The 21,514-nt window shown below is 38.9% G+C and overlaps 1 long non-coding RNA gene across 19 annotated transcripts in view; it reads right to left on the bottom strand.

Moving 5' to 3' along the window:
- LOC147366675 (uncharacterized) overlaps positions 1–21,514 on the bottom strand; it is a 486,700-nt gene that overhangs the window by 187,403 nt on the left and 277,783 nt on the right. For 13 of the 19 annotated variants that reach the window (XR_015168931.1, XR_015168936.1, XR_015168932.1 and 10 more), the window contains exon 3: positions 8,581–8,691. The exons of 4 other annotated variants lie outside the window; for them this stretch is intronic. This is a non-coding gene — a long non-coding RNA (uncharacterized LOC147366675). Of the gene's footprint in view, positions 1–5,315; positions 6,416–8,580; positions 8,692–21,514 lie in introns of those variants that run through there. 2 more of the 19 variants (XR_015168946.1, XR_015168940.1) reach the window with 2 other exon arrangements.

Genomic DNA, 21,514 nt, shown 5'->3' with positions numbered 1-21,514 from the left:
GCATAGTAATTTCTTGCTGTAAACCAGTTTCAAGACTCTTCTTACGTTCACTTTGGGCTCAAGAGCATAAAATATGTCAACCACTGCTAATCTCCTCTTTTGATTTCATGACTTTACACATGGGTATCCATTATGCACTTCTCAGTAAATTTTCTACTTTGGCCTAAGATTGTCACAAATAGCAGTAATCAAAAAGGATCCATGTACTTATCAGTATCAGAAAAAGGATTAATATAAGCATAACCAGTCTGTGACCAATTCAATTTCAACTGAATTGAACAACATAAAGACATAAGTTATTTTTTGTGCATATGTTCATGATGGAGGAGAGAAAGGTAGGAGTAGGAACTTCTAATTCTTTTTTTACTCATGAATTGAAGTGAGATTAACTATTGTGTCTATATCAACATTGTCTCTTCAACTGAAGCTATAATCAGTGTCAGTATAGGGCACAATGTATGCTGATGATTCCTTCCAGCACAAGGAATGAATTCCATCTTTTCCAGACCAAAATCTAAGTGGCCAGCTGCAGAGCCACAAAACTTATAATCAGTCAACTCCGACACATATTTGTCCCTCTGTTATCCTTGAGAAATAAAAATGAATCAAAGTCCTGACTGATATTTCTGCATGAAACTGAAATACATTTAAAAATTTGTGAGGCATACTTAGTTTTTTAGTTATTGAATATTTTTGGTGAAGTGAATATCACAATATGCTTACATATAAAATCAGATCACTCCTTCTGAAGAGAACATTGCTGTACAAATGTGGCTAATGATTATCATAAATAATGAACACAGATAAAATTGTTATGAATACTTTAGAGCAACTGATCAAAAACTACTTGATAAAATAAATATATTGTAAAAACAAACAGAAATTAACTGCCTTTGTACAAGAAAATACCACTTCTCAATTTTCAACATTTTCTTCATTTGGTGAACAAGCACTTTGTACAAGCACATTTTTTTTTTTTTACTTTTTAGTGGAACATACGTATTGGTGTCCTTACAAACAATTATGCTTTTAATTCAATCGAACTTATGGTATTCTGTATTAACTAAAAGGTTTTTGAACTTGAAAAGCAACATATATAGTGGGAAAATTAAGATGTTCTAGGATCAGGCTAGTTACATCTTGCAATGTACAGATTGTTGCAGTGGAGTTGGTAGAAGGCTAGACTTGACGCCAATAGTGTGATTTTAACAAATGGCATAACCTTCTAGAAAGCGATACTAGTATAGTCAAGGACAAAATAAAAATTTGCCTTTGGATAAAAGGAGGGATGTACTTTCTCTCCATATGGAATGGAAGTTGGAGAAGTGAAGATAAATGGGGAAGCAGGGATAATTAGGAAATATACATCATAACTACCAGTTATTTTATGAGAAACAAGGTCATAATCTGAGGACCAGGGCAGCTCTAGGCATAAAGCTCGGAAAATGTGGTTCATAATTGGATTCTCCTGTTAGACCAAGAATCTTAAAACAATGTTTTGTGAGGCCCTGGTCAGCATTACTTAAAGGACAGCCACAGTCCTTTTGGGGAAAGTGCTGAGAAGGAGGCCTCCAGGGGCTCTCCGTTCATGGCCTGTATAATTCTCTCTGATGCAACCTGTCATATTCCAGTCAATAAAACAGAAGCCCTAAGGCTATTATTGAAAAAGAACAAAAATCGGTTATGGTACTTTTTAGACGAATGGTTGTGTATAAATTCAATCTAATTAAAGTATTTGTTCTTTTTTGCTGTTTATTTGCTAAGTCATGTCCAACTCATGGACATGACTGTAGCCCTCCAGGCTTTTCTGTCCATGGGATTTTCCAGTAAAGAACACTGGAGAATGTTCTATTTCCTCCTTCAGGGTATCTTCCCAAACCAGGGATCAGTGGATTCTTTACCACTGAGCCAACAAGGAGGCCCAGTTAAAGTATGCCTCTACCCAACACAAACCTTAATACCAACAGCCACTGCCTGCTGTTTTTAATCACTTTCTCCCTTTTGCCATAGCCCAGGAGGACTGGGCCTGCTTACAGTGGAGAGAACTGGAAAGTAACTTCCTACATTAAGCAACTCAACTGCTCATGGAAAGAGTTCTGTTTATATTATGGGGTCTTGGGCCTATAATAATGAGATAATGAGAGAGTGCCATCCAAATATATATATATATATATATATATATATATATATGACTTTCTCTGAGACTTACAATGATTCTTTCATTTTTTTTTAATCTAAAAACACTTTAAGATTCAGCGAAGGGTCAAATGATGCTTTTGCACGCCTTGCCCACTGGTACCTTTGGGAACCGCAAATTTTGTGTGTCACTTGCTTTAGCAGAAGTGGAGTAGAAGAGATGTTTGACATGGTTGGCGATTGGAAAGGCAGTGGTTAGAATGAGTGAGGCCATCGTGCGAACTAACGAATGTACCAGTGATGCATCTTATTACATGGTTTAGGCTGTGTGGATTGAAAAGTAAAATCGGAACATGCTTGGATTTGTAGGAGAAAATGAAGTAATCAAATGGATAAAATTCTTGGAGTAGGTATAGTAAGACAAAGTAATGAGTGAAAAGCTTAAGCAGTAATTTGTGCCCCTTAATTTGAACTTGTAAGAAATTAAGCAAGAAGCATAATGACCTCCTTTAGAGAACTTAGAACAGATAGGAAGAGAAAACTGGCTGGGATTTGGCAGTTGTATACCCATCAAGTTGCTTATGTACAGGCTGAATCATAGTCCACTGTCTATCAGTAAGTTGCGTGAGAGAGAAAAAAATATGTAAGAAAAAAGAATTTCAGCAGAGTGATCTAAAGAGTCACTGAAGTTCATGCTCATTAAGCAAAGTTGAAAAACCAGCTTTTTCCACTTCAGTGAAGTTACTCAGTCGTGTCCGACTCTTTGCGACTTCATGGACTGTAGCCTAGCAGGCTCCTCCATCCACGGGAGGAGGATGGAGTACTATTTTCCAGGCAATAGTACTGGAGTGAGTTGCCATTTCCTTCTCCAGGAGATCTCTCTGACCCAGGGATTGAACCCAGGTCTCCCGCATTGTAGACAGATGCTTTACCGTCTGAGCCACCAGGGAAGTCCTAGCTTTTTCCTCTAGCACAGCTTAAAGAGTAGCATTGTGTATGATATCCACCTATTCTCTTGTATGGTCCAGATGGAATTTCTATAGGAACCATAGGAATTCTATTTAAATCCTGATCCCCAGAAGTCACTGATTTTCTGAAAATGGCCATAATAATTTCCAACTTCACAGTAACCCATTCATATAATATAAACCCCATTAACAATTTTAGCTGTCCATTTAAGACAAACTGAAGCAGTTTTTTTCCCCACTGTGTTGGATATTTTTAAAATGAATACTTTGCTTGTTTGTTTGCACTAATTCACTGATGAATTTACTTGAAATGGTCAATCCAGCTGTATAATTATGCAAAGCTAATGGATTTCTTGGACTAGGTAATTAGATAATTATATTAGTTAATATTCTTTGGGTTGTAAACAATGAAAGCTGACTCTCAGCTCAGACGAAAGAGGAACCTCAATGGCAAGACATTGAAATAGTTTATGTCATCAAAGGAACAGTTGTGCAAATAAGACTTAAAAAGGGATTGAACCAGGACAGCTCTTTTTTTAGTGTTTTCTACTTAACATTTTTTTCTTAATTAAAAATACCCATGGTTCTCTCCTCTCTAGTAAGCAATTTATTTCTTCCTCCACAAAGAGACAAATAGAAAACATTATGCTTTGTGGATGATGCAGTCTTTGTTATATTAACCATTGCTACCAATGCAGTGAAAGCAGCCAATCACAATGCACAAATAAATGAGTATCTGTGCACCAATAAAACTATTTATATACACTGAAATATAAATGCCACAGAATTTTCATGTACCATGAAACACCATTCTGTTTTTAATTTTTTTTTTCCATTAAAAAATCCAAAAACCATCCTTGCCTGCTGATCAGACAAAAACAAGCAGCAGGCTGGACTGGCCTGTGTATCTTACTCTGTCCACTTTTTCTCTAGAAGGCTGCATGAATGCTCAACAACTTTCAACCTCTCTCTGTTCAAAGTTTAAAATTCTGGGACAGATAATCCTATTAACTTTTTTTGAGTCAGTCTCTACTCCTTGCTCAAATGTTCTCTGCCAGATGGGAAGGGCTACACAAGGCAGACATGGTCTCTAAAAGTCTATCAAGGGGTATTAGGTACAGTTTTTTTAAAAGATTGGGCAGGGATTATTTGTAGCTAAGAAGCCCCTCAACAAAAAACCTACTGCAATAATACTATTTCTTTTTATTTGTCTTCATGTGCTGGGCTGCGCTTAGTCACCCAGTCGTGTCTTGGATTGTAGCCCACTAGGCTCTTCTGTCCATGGGGATTCTCCAGGCAAGGATACTGGAGTGGGTTGCCATATCCTCCTCCAGGGGATCTTCCCAACCCAGGGATTGAATCCAAGTCTCTCGCATTGCAGGCAGATTCTTTAACATCTGAGCCACCAAGGAAGCCCAAGAAAAACTGGAGTGGGTAACCTATACCTTCTCCAGGGGATCTTACAGACCCAGGAATTGAACAGAGAAGGCGATGGCACCCCACTCCAGTACTCTTGACTGGAAAATCCCATGGACGGAGGAGCCTGGTGGGCTGCAGTCCGTGGGGTCACTGAGGGTCTGACACGACTGAGCGACTTCACTTTCACTTTTCACTTTCATGCATTGGAGAAGGAAATGGCAACCCACTCCAGTGTTTTTGCCTGGAGAATCCCAGGGACGGGGGAGCCTGGTGGGCTGCCGTCTATGGGGTCACACAGAGTCAGACACGACTGAAGCGACTTAGCAGCAGCAGTAGCAGCTCCCGCATTGCAGGCAGATTCTTTTCCAGCTGAACTGCCAGGGAAGCCTATTTGTCTTCATACTACTAAGTAAATGTATATATTTAGTAGGTAGGGACTTGGTTAATCAGTGCATCCACACTTACACTTTGGCTCTTTATGTTTTCTTTACTTTGAAGTAATAAAGAAGTTTCACAGATGGGATGATAAGAGGTCCAAACAGTACATAAATACAGCCTTTCTTTGAGATATTCCAAGCTCCATGAGATCTTAATTTAAAAATTTCAAAAGTTAAAAAAAAATTCAACTGCTTAAAGATGTTTAAAGCTTCTTCTTACATGAAAACATTGAACTTGTGGAGAATGACATAGAGAGCCTTTATCAGTTTAGTTCAGTCACTCAGTCATGTCCGACTCTTTGCGACCCCATGGACTGCAGCACGCCAGGCTTCCCTGTCCATCATCAACTCCTGGAACTTGTTCAAACTCATGGCCATCAAGTTGATGATGCCATCTTTCATAATCTGACCTCAACATACAGTAGTATTCTGTCAACACGCACTAGTATTCCATCACCCAAGATATGTTCCACGTATCTGCCCATGTATCTGTTTGTGCTTAGTTGCTCAGTCATGTCTGACTTTTTGCAACCCTATGGATTGTAGTCCACCAGGCTCCTCTGTCTGTGAGAGTTTCCAGGCAAGAATACTGGAAACTATTCTTGCCAACCCTTCTCCAGGGCATCTTCCTGACCCTGGGATCAAATCCATGTCACCTGTGTCTCCGCCACTGCAGGCAGATTCTTTAACAATGAGACATCTGTGAAGCCCCCACATTCCTGCCCTACTGTTCTCTAAACAGACCATACACAGCTTTGTATCTTGCAGCAAAATCCATCCAAAACACATTTTCTCCTTTTTACCTGAGAACTCCTGCTTGGAATTCCTTAATCCACACAGTTGTTTCCCATCCTCTGTGCTTTTAAAGCAGTTAGCGCTTATTATAGATTTATCACACCTGCCCACATTTCTTTGACCTATTGAAGTATAACTATTGGTTTAAACTTTTATTATTTGCTTCCCCTTTGGTCTTTCCCACCCATATGCATTTTGATTAAGTACAAGATGCTCTTACTTCTACATTGTGCCATTAACACCCTCCCTTCTTAATCTGAGTTGAGATCAGTTCGGTCGCTCAGTCCTGTCCAACTCTTTGTGACCCCATGGACTGCAGCACACCAGGCTTCCCTGTCTATCATCAACTCCCGGGCTTGCTCAAACTCATGTCCATTGAGTTGGTGATGCCATCCAACCGTCTCATCCTTTGTCATCTCCTTCTCCTCCCACCTTCAATCTTTCTGAGCATCAGGGTCTTTTCCAATGAGTCAGTCCTTCATATCAGGTGGCCAAAGTTTTGGAGTTTCAGCTTTAGCATCAGTCCTTCCAATGAATATTCAGGACTGATTTCCCTTAGGATGAACTGGTTGGAGTTCAAGGGACTTGAACTTGCAGTCCAAGGGACTCTCAAGAGTCTTCTCCAACACCACAGTTCAAAAGCATCAATTCTTTGGTGATCTGAATTCCATAATAACAAAAATAATTATTGACAATATTTGGAATTATATTTGAACTACCTAAAAAATAAGAAATAGGTCATTTTTCCCTGCCTATAGGCTTCAAGTTTAAAATGAATGTGAGTTAATGACCTTATTTTTGTATAACCTATTGCAGTAGGCATAATTCTAAAATGGCCTCTAAGATTTCAATCTCCTCCTATACACATTACATGCATTACTGCTGGGTTGGCCAAAACATTTGTTAGGGATTTTTGGTATCATATTAGGGAAAATCCCAAACCCACTTCTTGGCCAAACTAATACATCCATTTAAGTGTGAGCTCTACCTGTGAATATCAGGTATTATCATTGTTATGATATGTTACCTGAATAAAGAAATTCTGCAGATATACTTAAGATCCTTATTTAGGTGACTCTGATCTAGTAAAAGAGTGATATTATCCTGGGCAGGCTTGCCTTAATTGAGTGTGTCCTTTAAAAGAGAGAGATCTCAGAGAAATGCACTTATGCTGGCCTTGAAACAATGAATGGATAAATTACAAGTATACTGAATAACTAACTGTATTCTTTTGGCAAGAAAATGATCCAGAAACAACCAATTCTAATTTTATTATACAATTCTCCTCTATTGTTTTCTTCCCCCCAGTATCTTGACATTACCACACACACACACACACACACGCAGTAAATGGGATATCGTTTAGCCATAAAGAAGAGGTAAAGTCTGTCATTTATGACAACATGGATGAAATGGAAGCACATTATGCTAAATGAAATAAACCAAGCACAGAAAGACAAATACTGTATATGTGGAAACTGATGGGGGAAAAGGCCAAGTTAATAGAAATAAAGAGTAGAATGGTGGTTACCAGATGCTGGGGGGTGAGCAGAGGAAATGGGAAGATGTGGTCAAGGTTACAACCTATCAATTACAAAATAAAGAAGTTCAGGGGATCTAATGTATAGTATGGAAATCACAATAATACTGTATTATAGACTTGAAACTTGCTAAGAGAATAGATCTTAAGTGTTTGAGACATACACACACACACACACACACACACACACAAATAACTACGTGAGGTGATACATGTGTTAACTTGATTATACTAATCATTTCACAACATGCATACATATCAAATCTACATAGTGTACACTTTAAATATCTACAATTTTATTTACCAATATCACTTTAGTAAAGTTGGGGGGGGATGGAAAATGAAGCCATTTTCCATTTTCAATAGGCTCTGTGAATGGGACCAGGTAGACAAAACCAACGGACAGAAACTGTCTCAGGGAGCTGTATATTAAAGGACTACATCTAGGGGCTACAACTGCATCTGATTTATTATAATAAATAATTAATCACTATGTAGATGGTTATAAGATTTGGGTCACTGAATTAGTGATATTTAGCTTTGATTTTAGACTTTGAGTTGGAAATAATGGGATTTAGACTTAGATGACAAGATATGGGATTTTGAGCCAAAAATGTGATAGAATGAGAGTCAGGAATTTTGATAGATGGTGGAAATATTTTGCATGTGTGAAGTATGTGCATCTTTGGGGGGGATGGAGGGAGATTGTAGTAACCACGATTCTGTAGAGCCCCCAAGATTCCCGCCACCTGATGTATGTGTTTTGTATTATCATCTTCCCTTGAGTGTAGACAAAATGTGTGGATCTGATGAAATATTGCTCTAATGATAAGGTGACATGGAAAAGGTAAAGGAATTTTCACATGCAATTAGGTCTTTAATTAGTTGACTTTGACCTTGAAGGAGATTATCCCAGGTGGTGCTAGTGGTAAAGAATCCTGCCAATGCAAGAGACATAAGAGACGAGGGTTTGATCTCTGGGTCAGGAAGATTCCCTGGAGGAGGCCAGGGCAACCCACTCCAGTATTCTTGCCTGGAGAATCCCATGGACAGAGGAGCTTGGTGGCCTACAATCCATAGGGTTGCAAAGAGTTGGACGTGACTAAAGTGATTAGGCACAGCACAGCACAGCACATCCATAGTGGGGCTGACCTAATTAGGTAAGTTTTTTTAAAAGAATAACATCCTTACTGATGTAAAAGAAAAGAAACAACCATGTCATGAACTGCCTATGGAGGGGCCACGTGGATAGTTTCTGAGGGACGACTGGAGCTGAGAGTGGTACCTGCTAAGTCACGTCAGTCGTGTCCGACTCTTCGCGACCCCAAGGACTGCAGCCTACCAGGCTCCTCCGTCCATGGGATTCTCCAGGCAAGAGTACTGGAGTGGTACCTAGCTGACAGGAAAAAAAGGAAATATCAGATGTCTAGGTACAAGAAATTGAATTTTGCCAATAACCACAAGAGCTTAGAAGAGAACCCTAAACACCAAAAAGGAATGGAACCCCAGCTACCATTTTGATTTAAGCCTAGTGAGAGCTCTGCAGAGGATTCAGATAAGCAGTATTCGAACTTCTGACCTGCAGAAACTGAGATAGTGTATGACATGTGTGTTCAATCACGTCCGACTGTTTGTGACTCCATAGACTAGAACCCGCCAGGCTCTTCTGTCCATGGAATTCTCCAGGCAAGAATACCAGAGTTGGTTTCCATGTCCTTCTCCAGGGGATCTTCCTGACTCAGGGATCAAACCCACATCTCTTGCCTCTCCTGCACTGGCAGGCAGATTCTTTACCACTGAGCCACCTAGAAAGCCTGAGATAATAAACAGATGTTGTTTGTGGTATCACTTAAGTTTGTGATAATTCGTTGCATAGCAATAGAAAGCTAATACAACTGTGTTGCAATTACTAGTCTCAGTTCCCAGATGCCAGCCTGATGTGCTTGTTGACAGTATTTTATAATCTATATCTAATTGTAAGTTTTACCAAGAAAATTTAGTACACATTTGCATAATTCCCTCACTAGTAAATTGAATACATTGTTCCTCTCACTCATTCCTTTATAGGAAAGCTCAGGTCTTTCTATATTCATTGTCTACTCATTGTTTCTATCTTTGCACTGAAATTAGTATTATTTTTCATTGTTGTCTTTTTTCTTCACAATCTGATAAATGTTTATGTTTGTTTAACTGCTAATCCAAAAAAAAACCAAAAACATATTAGAACTTTCATTTGTATATGAGACTATTTTATGTCCCTGTTGCATAGAACAACTAACTATATTTCCTTAGCAGGAAAAAGATCCAGAAAGAGAGTCAATTCTGATTTCATTATACACTTGTCCTCTATTAGTTTTCTTCAGTATCTTGAAACCACTAACTGTGCCTGAGTTCATTTCACCAATTATTGCTTCAGCCAAAAAGCAGGAGCTAATATCCTCAAGCACCAAAACATTTCAAAATTCAAATATATAAAAGAATGCCTATTACAAAATGATTCACAAAAATAAACTCACAAAGTAGAATAAATTATATTACAGTTATAAACCATCTTTTCTGAGATTTTAAATAAAGCTGTTCTTAAAATATCCTTAGAATAAGTATATCTGAAGGATATTTTTTTAAAAAGAATTACATGTGATTTTCACTAGAATATGTACTTTAAATTTCCTTAAGCATTAATAATGGATATTAATAGTTACTATAAAAATGAATGACATATTTTAAGATTGAAAATATTTCTGTAAAAGAAGGTACAGAGTCTGGAATGGTAATTATCATTGTTAGTAAAATCTGGAATTTTCTGTTTGTTTTCTTAAGGTGGCATGGATTGGATCATGAGGAGAACGCACAGTTCCAAACATTTTCTGACATATACACGTGTGAGATTGTTAGGGTGAAGCCAGAAGAAGATTTATTAAGGCCCATAATTCTTCCCACGTCAAGGGGAAGGATACTGGTGAACCCCATCAGTAATGGCAGCCTTGCTATCCCTAAGCCAGTCCCATGACAGCTGTCTTATCCTTTTCTTGAGGTACTAGGATTTTGTGTCCAATTACACTAGGTTTTACTTTGATCTTGGGTTCTAAGTCCCATTTTCAGTCACAGCATCTTAGATCTAATTGCCTCCTACCCCTATCCTAAGGAGCATGGTGAAGTGCTGGTCTGACCAAGAGTTGCTTCTAGTCTCACTCCTTGAATACTGATGACGGCCTGACTGGGTCTCATGTCTGAGTCTGAGCTGATTCTGCGGCTACCTGCTTTGTTGCCCAGATCTTAGTCCTGGGTCTCCGCTTCCATGTGGCTGACTTCTCTCTGTAACACTCACCTCACATACATTTTCATCCATTGTCTCCATGTACCACTAACACAAGCGAAAAATTCTGATTAAATTTATGGGGACTTAGGAGGAATTTTAAATAGTGAAAAAATATTAGAATCAAATTCCAAGCTTCCTAACCTTGCCTTAGGTCAATTTTCCTTGCAAGGTTTCTCCCATATTATTTTCCTTTTCTAGGTAAGACTTCATATCCCTGATATTTTAAAATACTGAATAGTTATAGTTTTCATTCTCTGTCTTCTGCATCCTGATCTCAATCCACTTAATTGATTTCACAATGCACTAATGAGTTTGGCTTGCAGTCTGTAGAAAAGTTTCCAGATCAAGCCACAAAGCCCTCACCTATCATGACAAAAAATATTTTTTTCCCCAAAATATCCAAGTCATCTGCCTCTGAAATGAATCCAGCTGCTGTATCTAGAATATAGAATTAGTAGATATATTATTAGAATCTTAAAAATATTTTCTTTCTTTTAGATTACTTTTATTGTTGGATTTGTTATTGTCATTGTTGCTGCTGCTACTATTATCATGGTTACTACCACAGGGCTTCTTTGGTGGCTCAGATGGTGAAGAATCTGCTTGCAATGTGGGAGACGTGAGTTCAGTCCCTGGGTTGGGAAGATCCTCTGGAATAAGGCATGGCAACACACTCTAGCATTATTTCCTGGAGAATCCCATGGACAGAGGAGCCTGGTGGGCTGTAGTCCATAGGGTTGCAATGAGTCAGACATGACTGAGCAAATAAGCACAGCACAGCACCACAGCTCGTATCTTTACGAATATTTACCATTCATTATGACACCTGATTCCACATCAAAACTTAGGTCTCTGATTGCTCCACTGTTTTAAGAAATCTGTAATTAGCAACAATACTAGGCAGCCTCTAAAATGGCTTTTAATGTTTCCTGATTCCTGGTACTTATGACCTTGTATAATCTGCACGCTCCCCCCCATCCAAACCTGTGCATTTAAAAGAGAGTGTATGGCCCACTTCTAAATACTAGAATACAGCGATAGAAAACAAATGTCACATCCAAAGTCAGGTTACAAAAGACTGGTTTATGTTTTGCTGGCCTTCTCTTGCTCTCTTACTTCTGACTTTGATGGAATCCAGCTGACATTTTGTGAGCTGAGCTACAGAGAGACCCAATGGAAATGACTGAGGCTGGCTTCCAGCTACCAACCACAGGCTGAAGTTCTCAGATCAATGGCCTACAAGAAACCAGTTCCTGGTAACAACTCTGTGATTGAGTTTGGATGCGAATTCTCCCTCAGCTGAACCCTGAGATGATTATCAGTTCAGTTCAGTCACTCAGTCGTGCCTGACTATTTGCGACCCCATGAATTGCAGCAAGCCAGGCCTCCCTGTCCATCACCAACTCCCGGAGTTCACTCAGACTCACATCCATCGAGTCAGTGATGCCATCCAGCTATCTCATCCTCTGTCATCTCCTTCTCCTCCTGCCCCCAATCCCTCCCAGCATCAGAGTCTTTTCCAATGAGTCAACTCTTCACATGAGGTGGCCAAAGTACTGGAGTTTCAGCTTTAGCATCATTCCTTCCAAAGAAATCCCAGGGCTGATCTCCTTCAGAATGGACTGGCTGGATCTCCTTACAGTCCAAGGGACTCTCAAGAGTCTTCTCCAACACCACACTTCAAAAGCATCAATTCTTCGGTGCTAGCCTTCTTCACAGTCCAACTCTCATATCCATACGTGACCAGAGGAAAAACCATAGCCTTGACTAGACAGACCTTTGTTGGCAAAGTAATGTCTCTGCTTTTGAATATGCTATCTAGGTTGGTCATAACTTTTCTTCCAAAGAGTAAGCGTCTTTTAATTTCATGTCTGCAGTCACCATCTGCAGTGATTTTGGAGCCCAGAAAAATAAAGTCTGACACCGTTTCCGCTGTTTCCCCATCTATTTCCCATGAAGCGATGGGACCAGATGCCATGATCTTCGTTTTCTGAATGTTGAGCTTTAAGCCAATTTTTTCACTCTGCACTTTCACTTTCATCAAGAGGCTTTTTAGTTCCTCTTCACTTTCTGCCATAAAGGTGGTGTCATCTGCATATCTGAGGTTATTGATATTTCTCCCGGCAATCTTGATTCCAGCTTGTATTTCTTCCAGTCCAGCATTTCTCATGATGTACTCTGCATAGAAGTTAAATAAGCAGGGTGACAATATACAGCCTTGACGTACTCCTTTTCCTATTTGGAACCAGTCTATTGTTCCATGTCCACTTCTAACTGTTGCTTCCTGATCTGCATACAGATTTCTCAAGAGGCAGGTTAGGTGGTCTGGTATTCCCATCTCTTTCAGAATTTCCCACAGTTTATTGTGATCCACACAGTCAAAGGCTTTGGCATAGTCAATAAAGCAGAAATAGATGTTTTTCTGGAACTCTCTTGCTTTTTCCATGATCCAGTGGATGTTGGCAATTTGATCTCTGGTTCCTCTGCCTTTTCTAAAACCAGCTTGAACATCAGGAAGTTCATGGTTCACGATATGATTATAACCCTAGCTTATACCTTATGTGCAGCCATGGGAGAAATTCTAAGTAAGGGATTCAGCTACATGGTGTGTAGACTTCTGACCAACAGAAGCTCTGTTGTTTCAATCTACTATGGTTTGAGGTATTTAATTATGCAGCAGTAGATAACCAATAAAACATTGCACCTAACTGATTTTTTTTTGTCTCTTTCATGGCTCTGTAACTCCATATATTATCCCATCAATAGTAGTGTCAGTTACAATAGTAATTGATATTTATTTCTCCAACTAACCTATAAGACATTAAGCAGAATAGGAACTGCCCTGATTACTTCTGTGATCAGCTCTGTATTCTGTCACTATCCCCTCAGAACTCTACCAAGTATGACTTAGTCAGTTAACAGGAATCCAGTAAATATTACAAAAAAGATGAAGTTGTCTAATATGTATCAGCTATAATAACAGTACTTTCTTCTCACATACCTGATACGAGGAACTGACTCACTGGAAAAGACCCTGATGCTGGGAAAGATTGAAGGCAGGAGGAGAAGGGGACAACAGAGGAAGAGAAGGTTGGATGGCATCACCGACTTGATGAACATGAATTTGAGCAAACTCCAGGAGTTGGTGATGGGCAGGGAAGCCTGGTGTGCTGCAGTCCATGGAGTCGCAAAGAGTTGGACATGACTGAGCAACTGGATTGAACTGAATGACTCATAAATTGGACAATGTGAAAAGAGAAAGAAAGACTATCTTGCTACCTATTTTAGATCCATAGGATAAAGAAATAAAGAGAATGTTTTCCAATGTGAGAGACAGAGAAATGTCATCAGATAAAAATGGCAATGTAGAGTTTAATCTCGAAGTGAAGAAATCTGAATCAGATGGTGCAATTCAACTACTGGTAGTTCTCTAATGTTTTCTAAGACCACCACTTCTGTCAGCATTCTGAGATTGAGTTATGTGCTTGCTAAGCATCTGGTTTCTTATGTTCCAGATGTCCTGCTAAGGTTATAATTATTCTCTTCTTAGTCCTGTCCTTTTAGTCACTCCCATATTAGATTTTAAGAATGATTCACAATCATACAGAAAGGAAAATGGATATTCAAACGATATGGTTTTCTCAGACTGACAATGCATCTGCTTCTACTGGAACCCTGTTTAGCAAAGTAGTTTAAGGTCTGTCAGCTTCTCTTTCTAATGAAAATTCCCAGGAATATAATCACTGATGCTACTAAAAGCAGCAGCTCCCTGTTGCTTCTTGTGATGAGTTTCATTTCCTCCTCAATTCCTGATCAGTTTCATCTTTCACCACACATTTCAGTATTGCTCTTTAAGCACTATTCAACAATTGTCCCAATAGCTGAAATCTGTTATCAGACTTCTCTCTTACATATTCTGATTCTGTAGGATATGTATGTTTGACAAATATCAAGGTGAGTCTTACTTGCAGGGAAGTTTCAAAATCACAAGATGACAGCTTAAAACTAAGACCATGCTGAAACTATCTAGAAATAACAAGGGTGCTATGTAGTTTTATCAAATAATCTATTTCAAGCCATTTAAACTTTGAATCTCTTTTAACTCTACACAATTGAAAAAATCCTAGAAGGTTACATTTTAATAGTCACAAGACTAAAATTCAATGCATTTATTCTACAGGCACTATAGCACTTTGGGATACAGAAGAGTTAGACATATTCCCTGTCCTTGAGGAGCTCAACCAAGACAGTTGAAATCAACGTGGAAATGGAGATAAAATCCTTCAGATAAAGGAAAATCAGAAGTATTAAAAATTTCATGCCAGGGTATGTGATCCAAACCATGTGTAATCATGGTAATTACATCTAGATTTCCTAAAATCTAATGCAAAAATAAATAGATAAAATCATATACTTTTCATGGAAGGAGGGGGAAACTAAGGTCCTGTGGAACTGATCTTTATCTCACCCTAGACACTGCAAGGAGTTAAATTCTTGGCTTTTTTTTTAAATACAAAGAATATTAAATGACATATGTTGTACTTATAATGAAAGACAGGGTTATTCCTGATGGTTTCAACTCTTATCTAGGAAAAAAATGTCAGCCAGGAGGAAGAACAGTGGTAAAGAGAGAGTTAAATACTGAAGAGTAGGATCTGTTTTAAAAGGTGCTTGCAAGTCATGTGTCTGTAATTCAGCCAAGCAAACATACTTATTACACGCTAATAAGCTTGTCAATAACAGAAGTTGATATGAGCAGAAGATCAGAGGCTTTACTTTGTAAGTGTCTAACCCTGAATTCTAAAAAGCGACTCTGACATTAGCTTTAACCGTACATTTTGCCAAGTGACACATAATTATGATCATTATAACATTAGGCTGTGTCATTGTCTCTATTTAAAATTTACAGGATATGGATGGCTTTTTGAGTAAAATTCTCTGAGCATATCAGTAAAATGCCCACTGACTTTTGGGATGTAGCCATGCCCTTCACATAGTGTCATTACAGAGAGACCTTATTTCACAACCAAATAAAGATTCAATGGTGAGTCTCTACCAATGGTTTATGAAATCTAAATCCTGGATTTGCAGAGGTACAGTATTCCCATAGAGTACTTTGTGCAAAATGGATTGGAAATCTGCTATGGTCTTACATCTCTTTGACAGTCAATTTTGTGCCTTATTCGCAAATGTAGCACTTGGTGTGAAGTCGTTCGCCATCAATGTTACAAATCCTAATGAAGTGTTTTACCTCCTACCAGATTTCAGTGGGGAAGGCTTTCAAATGCATTTCCATTTATACATGCCTGCTTTTTACTCTCAGTGCACAGTGAAATCCTTCTGAATAATGTGCTTTATTTTCTATTTCCTTTCTTTGGGAATGTGTGTTGAAAGACAGAAAGTAGATTGGTGTTATAAATGCAAAGAGAGAAGCAATTAAGTCATAAACAATTGGGCAGGCTCTGCCTAATATAGATGTATTGTTATAAATCAGCGAGTCAACTTAGGGATTTTGTTCTCCATGCCACTGGTTTCAGTTTTCTATCAATGTTGAGGAGGCAAGGACTCTGTTTTCTTTTTTTTTGCTAGACCTCAAAAACAATATATACAAGCTTGTGTGCTAAGTCATTGCGATCCCATGGACTGTAGCCCGCCAGGCTCCTCTGTACATAGGATCCTCCAGGCAAGAATACTAGAGAGGCTTGCCATGCCCTCCTCCAGGGGATCTTCCCAACCCGCATCTCCTGCATTGGCAGGCTGGTTATTTACCATTAGCGCTACCTGGGAAGCCCTATACAAGCCTGTAGTTTCAGTGTTTTAGAGCTCTCATTCTGTATTTTTCATCTTTCAAGCTGAGTGTCATCAAGATGCGTAAAGTTTAGGTACTAAAGGGAGAGTGTTAACTAAAAAAAAAAGATAAATTGTGTCAAAAAATAGTTATAAATGTAACAGAAAAAATTAAATAAAGCTACTTGTTTTGCTTTCAGACTAGTCAGCATAATTTGATATAATGATAATAAGTTAACATTTATTTACATTAGTTTGGTAAACAACAAAGGCTTGACAATTATATATGTGACTTCTATCTTTCAATATTTTCAAAATAAGTTACAACGTATCTTAATTGATTGTGAACATGATTTTGATTTAAACTACCATATTTAGTCACTGATAAAATGGCACCCCACTCCAGTACTCTTGCCTGGAAAATCCCATGGACAGAGGAGCCTGGTAGGCTGCAGTCCATGGGGTCGCTGAGAGTCGGGCATGACTGAGCGACTTTACTTTGCTTTTCGCTTTTATGCATTGGAGAAGGAAATGGCAACCCACTCCAGTGTTCTTGCCTGGAGAATCCCAGGGACGGGGGAGCCTAGTGGGCTGCCGTCTATGGGGTCGCACAGAGTCAGACACGACTGAAGCGACTTAGCAGCAGTAGCAAAATGATTTTATCACCCAGCACTAGTAACATTTAAAACCATGCTAATAAACCATGAGTTTTAGCATTTATTCATTTCTATAATTATTGCTATCATCTGAAAACTTACTAAGGAAGGCATGTATCTTTGGCCTCTGTTGCTACAAGTATGATCAAGACGTAATAAAAATGCTGACTGCAGATTTCAAAGCAATTGGTATAATATTATACCCTTGGGTTTCAAAGATAATAATAGCCCTAAACTCTCTGCCAGGAGCTGTCCTAATTGCTTCTTTGTCGTTTTATTGCACATTCTCAAGGTATCATTATACTAATGAAGAAAGTAAGCCCTAGAGAATGACTCAAGGTCTCCAACACATCCAGTAAAAAGACAAAACAAAACAACACAACCTGGGATTTAAATCCAGGCAGCTTGCCCCCAACATCAAGTCTGTATAAGTGCTATCATCTGCCACCTCTCCCGTTCCCTCAAACCCTTACCTAATATCCATTACTACAGCTTCAGCAGTGAAGGCAAGAAGGAATGAAAAAACTTACAAGCTGGGATCTACTCAAGCACTGTTAGTTAGGCTTATTGGACTGCCTTGTAGCAATGATGAATGAGATTAAAAAAAAAAGGAATTATTTTTAATAAATCACTGGGACAGCAACTCATAATAAGGCCCTACCATCTTCCCCTTGGAGAAGGCAATGGCAACCCACTCCAGTACTCTTCCCTGGAAAATCCCATGGACAGAGGAGCCTGGTAGGCTGCTGTCTATGGGGTCGCATAGAGTCAGACACGACTGAACGACTTCACTTTCACTTTTCATTTTTTCAGGCATTGGAGAAGGAAATGGCAGCTCACTCCAGTGTTCTTGCCTGGAGAATCCCAGGGAGGCGGAGCCTGTTGGGCTGCCATCTATGGTTTCGCACAGTGTCGGACACGACTGAAGCGCCTTAGCAGCAGCATCTTCCCCTTAACGTATTTGTGCAGGCACAGAAAAGCGTGAAAACACACAGCATTTTTAATAGATCATATATACAGGCCATTTATTGCCTTGATCTCTGAGAAATTTTATCAGCCATTGAAAATAGCTGAATACACATGACCTTCACATCACAGGACTGGTGTAGAAAAAGGAGGAAGGGGAATATAATATTCCCATGGACAACGTGCTATGGATTCTTATTTAGTCTCAGCTCTTCTGGTCATTAGATATTGTCAGTAGTTTATAGGGTCCATAAAATAACTGAAAACAAAAAGTATCATCCATAAAATACAAAATAAAGAAAATAAAGTGCAAAGTTCAAAAATACACAACTAAAATATTTGTATAATATTACATATGAATGAGTTAGAATTTAACTGCATTTTTAACACACAACAAGTACATAAGCTATATTTATGCGGGTAGGAAGACTAATAGAGTGGCCATGGATTCCTGGAGACATCCTTGGATTGAATAAAACTTTGCCAGATTCTCAGCTCCTGATTCTGCCCCCCTTAGTTCCTCACACTCAGTCCTGCTGACCTCCTGTCCTACAGGCTCAGTATCACTGTTTCCAAGGTCAAAGGGAACTCACAAATCCAGAAAGAAAGGCACTCTCATCTTCTCTGAAATTTGGCAGTAATTTTAAATTATTCTGGAATGGGGTAGAAGTGGTTTACTGTATGTAAAAGAGAGAGCTAGTGGGAGTTTGCAGAATGACTTAGGGAACAGAAAGCTAGGCTCTGTGATAACCTAGAGGGGTGGGAGGGATATTCAAGATGGGAGGGAGGTAGGAGGGGGTTCAAGAGGAGGGGACATTTGTATACGTATGGCCATTTCATGTTGATGTATGGCAAAAAAAAAAAAAAAATCACAATATTGTAAAGTAATTACCCTCTAATTAAAAATAAAATAATAAAAAAAAGAAGACAAAACTGCTTAGAAGCTACTAGGCCCAAGATGGTAGAATATTTGGCTCCCAGACTTAGCAGCAGCAGCAGCAGACCTTGAGCCTTAGTATAAGTACATTGTAATATATTAGCAAGTGCTAAATAACCCATAGGTGCCATGAGAGTTCAGAGGTCCACCAGGAAAGACCAAAAGGTGGGTGTTGCCTCAATTCCTGGAAATCCCAGCCCTGTCTTCAAAATAGTTATCCTTTGAAATTACTCAACTCATAAAAACAAATACCCCCACACCTCAGGCTCCCTCTCACTTTCTGAGATGGATCCCATTCTGTCTATCGAATGTGTTTCTCAATAATTCTTGAATTCTTTCCTGTGCAAAGCCAAGGGCCCTCAGTTGGCAGTCCATTCTAGGGACTCACTTGAGACTTGATACATGACTATCCTCTGGTGACCCATTTTTCCTACAAAAATCCTTGGCCACAACTATGCACCACATCAGAACTAAGCATTGGATTTCAGCTATAGCTGACAATTTGATTTTTTTCTTTTCTTTTATTTTTCTTTTTTAAATTTTATTTTATTTTTAAACTTTACATAATTGTATTAGTTTTGCCAAATATCAAAATGAATCCGCCACAGGTATACTGACAGGTCCACAATAACACAGCTTCTCTGAAAAGATCAGTGCTAATATACTGTTAACTCTTGTGCTCCAAGTCCCTCACTGTGTCCCAATCTATAATCAGGATGAAACTTCTTTGGTAATCTCTAAGTATTGTTTGGATGGCCCATCTACCACCAGAATATCGTTCCTTTTATTTGACCTTTTACCTCCTATAGATTCAGAACATGACCCCTGAAGTTCTGTTACACCTGGGCTAGAGCGATTCACAAATCACTTTAAGGTTCAGCTGCTGCATTTTGGATCTCTGGAGATCTCCATTCATCTAACTTATTATGATGGGAGAGGATGGTCATCCTTATCCAGATGAATCTCTGGTCAGCCAGGCACAAAGGTATTTGTAGCAGAAGAGCAGATTCTAAGCTTTATCTATTTCTGGACACAACTTACCATAAGCAAAAAGCAGGATTTCCTGACACTTCCCATGATTATACGAACTGAACTCTCTTCTGTAGATGAAGACGAAGATACATGTCTTCGTTCTCCTTTTACCACATTTTTGGGAGCACATCAGTCATTCTGCTCTATTTAGTGAGAGGCATACTCTCAAGACTTTTACTAAGTTCTTGAGAACATAAAATTTCAAACAGTGATAGCTAAGGCCTCTTCTTTTCTTCTTTTCTTTTTTAATGGGTAACACGGTATTGTATAAAGTAATTTTTAAAAATGTTTCTTAAATTTTATCAGGCTTGGAATTTAGAATGACTTCCTAGATCAATGAATCATGATTTTTTTAAAAAAGAGGAGAGGAAAAATAATATTTAAAAACCCTTGAAGCTTTGAGTTACCACAGTTGTGGAGGGTATAAGGGTATACCAATATATACTTCCAATGAATATTCAGGACTGATTTCCTCTAGGATGGACAGGTTGGATATCTTTGCAGTCCAAGGGACTCTCAAGAGTCTTCTCCAACACCACAGTTCAAAAGTTACCACAGTTGAAGAGGGTAATAAGAGTATAAGGAATACTGTGGTAAAGAGACTTAAAGAGGAAAAACAAGTCATTACCTCATAGCAGGGGTGAAATATGGGCCTTGAATAGGGAAGATATTTCTTATATACTTTCTTAACTGAATTTCTTGCCCTTTCCCATTTCTTACATGTGGCCATCAATTCAGTTCTGTTCAGTCACACAGTTGTGTCCAACTCTTTGCCACCCCACAGACTGCAGCATGCCAGGCCTCCCTGTCCATCACCAACTCCCGGAGCTTACTCAAACTCATGTCCATTGAGTTGGTGATGCCTTCCAACCATCTCATCCTCTGTTGTCCCCTTCTCCTCCTGCCTTCAATCTTTTCAGCATCAGGCTCTTTTCCAATGAGTCAGTTATTTGCATCAGGTAGCCAAAGTATTGGAGTTTCAGCTTCAGCATCAGTCCTTCCAAAGAATATTCAGGACTGATCTCCTTTAGGATGAACTGGTTTGATCTCCTTACAGTCCAAGGGACCCTCAAGAGTCTTCTCCAATACCACAGTTCAAAAGCGTCAATTCTTCAGCATTCAGCTTTCTCTATAGTCCAACTCTCATATCCACACATGACTACTGGAAAAATCACATGTGGCCATTATATATCCTTTTTATCATAGTGATTAATTGATAATTTAGAGGGTTATAGTTAAGGTAGCAAAGGGTTATAGTGAAGAGTTAAGGTAGCTTAGAGGATTATAGTTTATGGTAGGAAAGATTCAAATGGCCTAAACACACAGAAAAGCTGTATCTTTATTATTCAGTTCTCCATTTTGGCTTAGGATATAAGTCTAAATAAACAAGCAATAAAATTGGATAGACTGTCTATGTACTGCAGAGTGTGGTTAGTTCAGGGTGTAAGTAAAAGCATAGTTACAAGAGCATTGACCCGAGGCCCTATTTTCCACCCACTTGTATTCTTTTCTAGTTTCTTTA

This window comes from Bos grunniens, chromosome 8, assembly GCF_055505025.1.
Source record: "Bos grunniens cultivar Pamir isolate PY7600 chromosome 8, Bosgru_T2T1.0, whole genome shotgun sequence".
NCBI lineage: Eukaryota > Metazoa > Chordata > Mammalia > Artiodactyla > Bovidae > Bos > Bos grunniens.
Note: the sequence above shows the minus strand (reverse complement) of the source record. Positions and strands in the feature narration are given on the sequence as shown.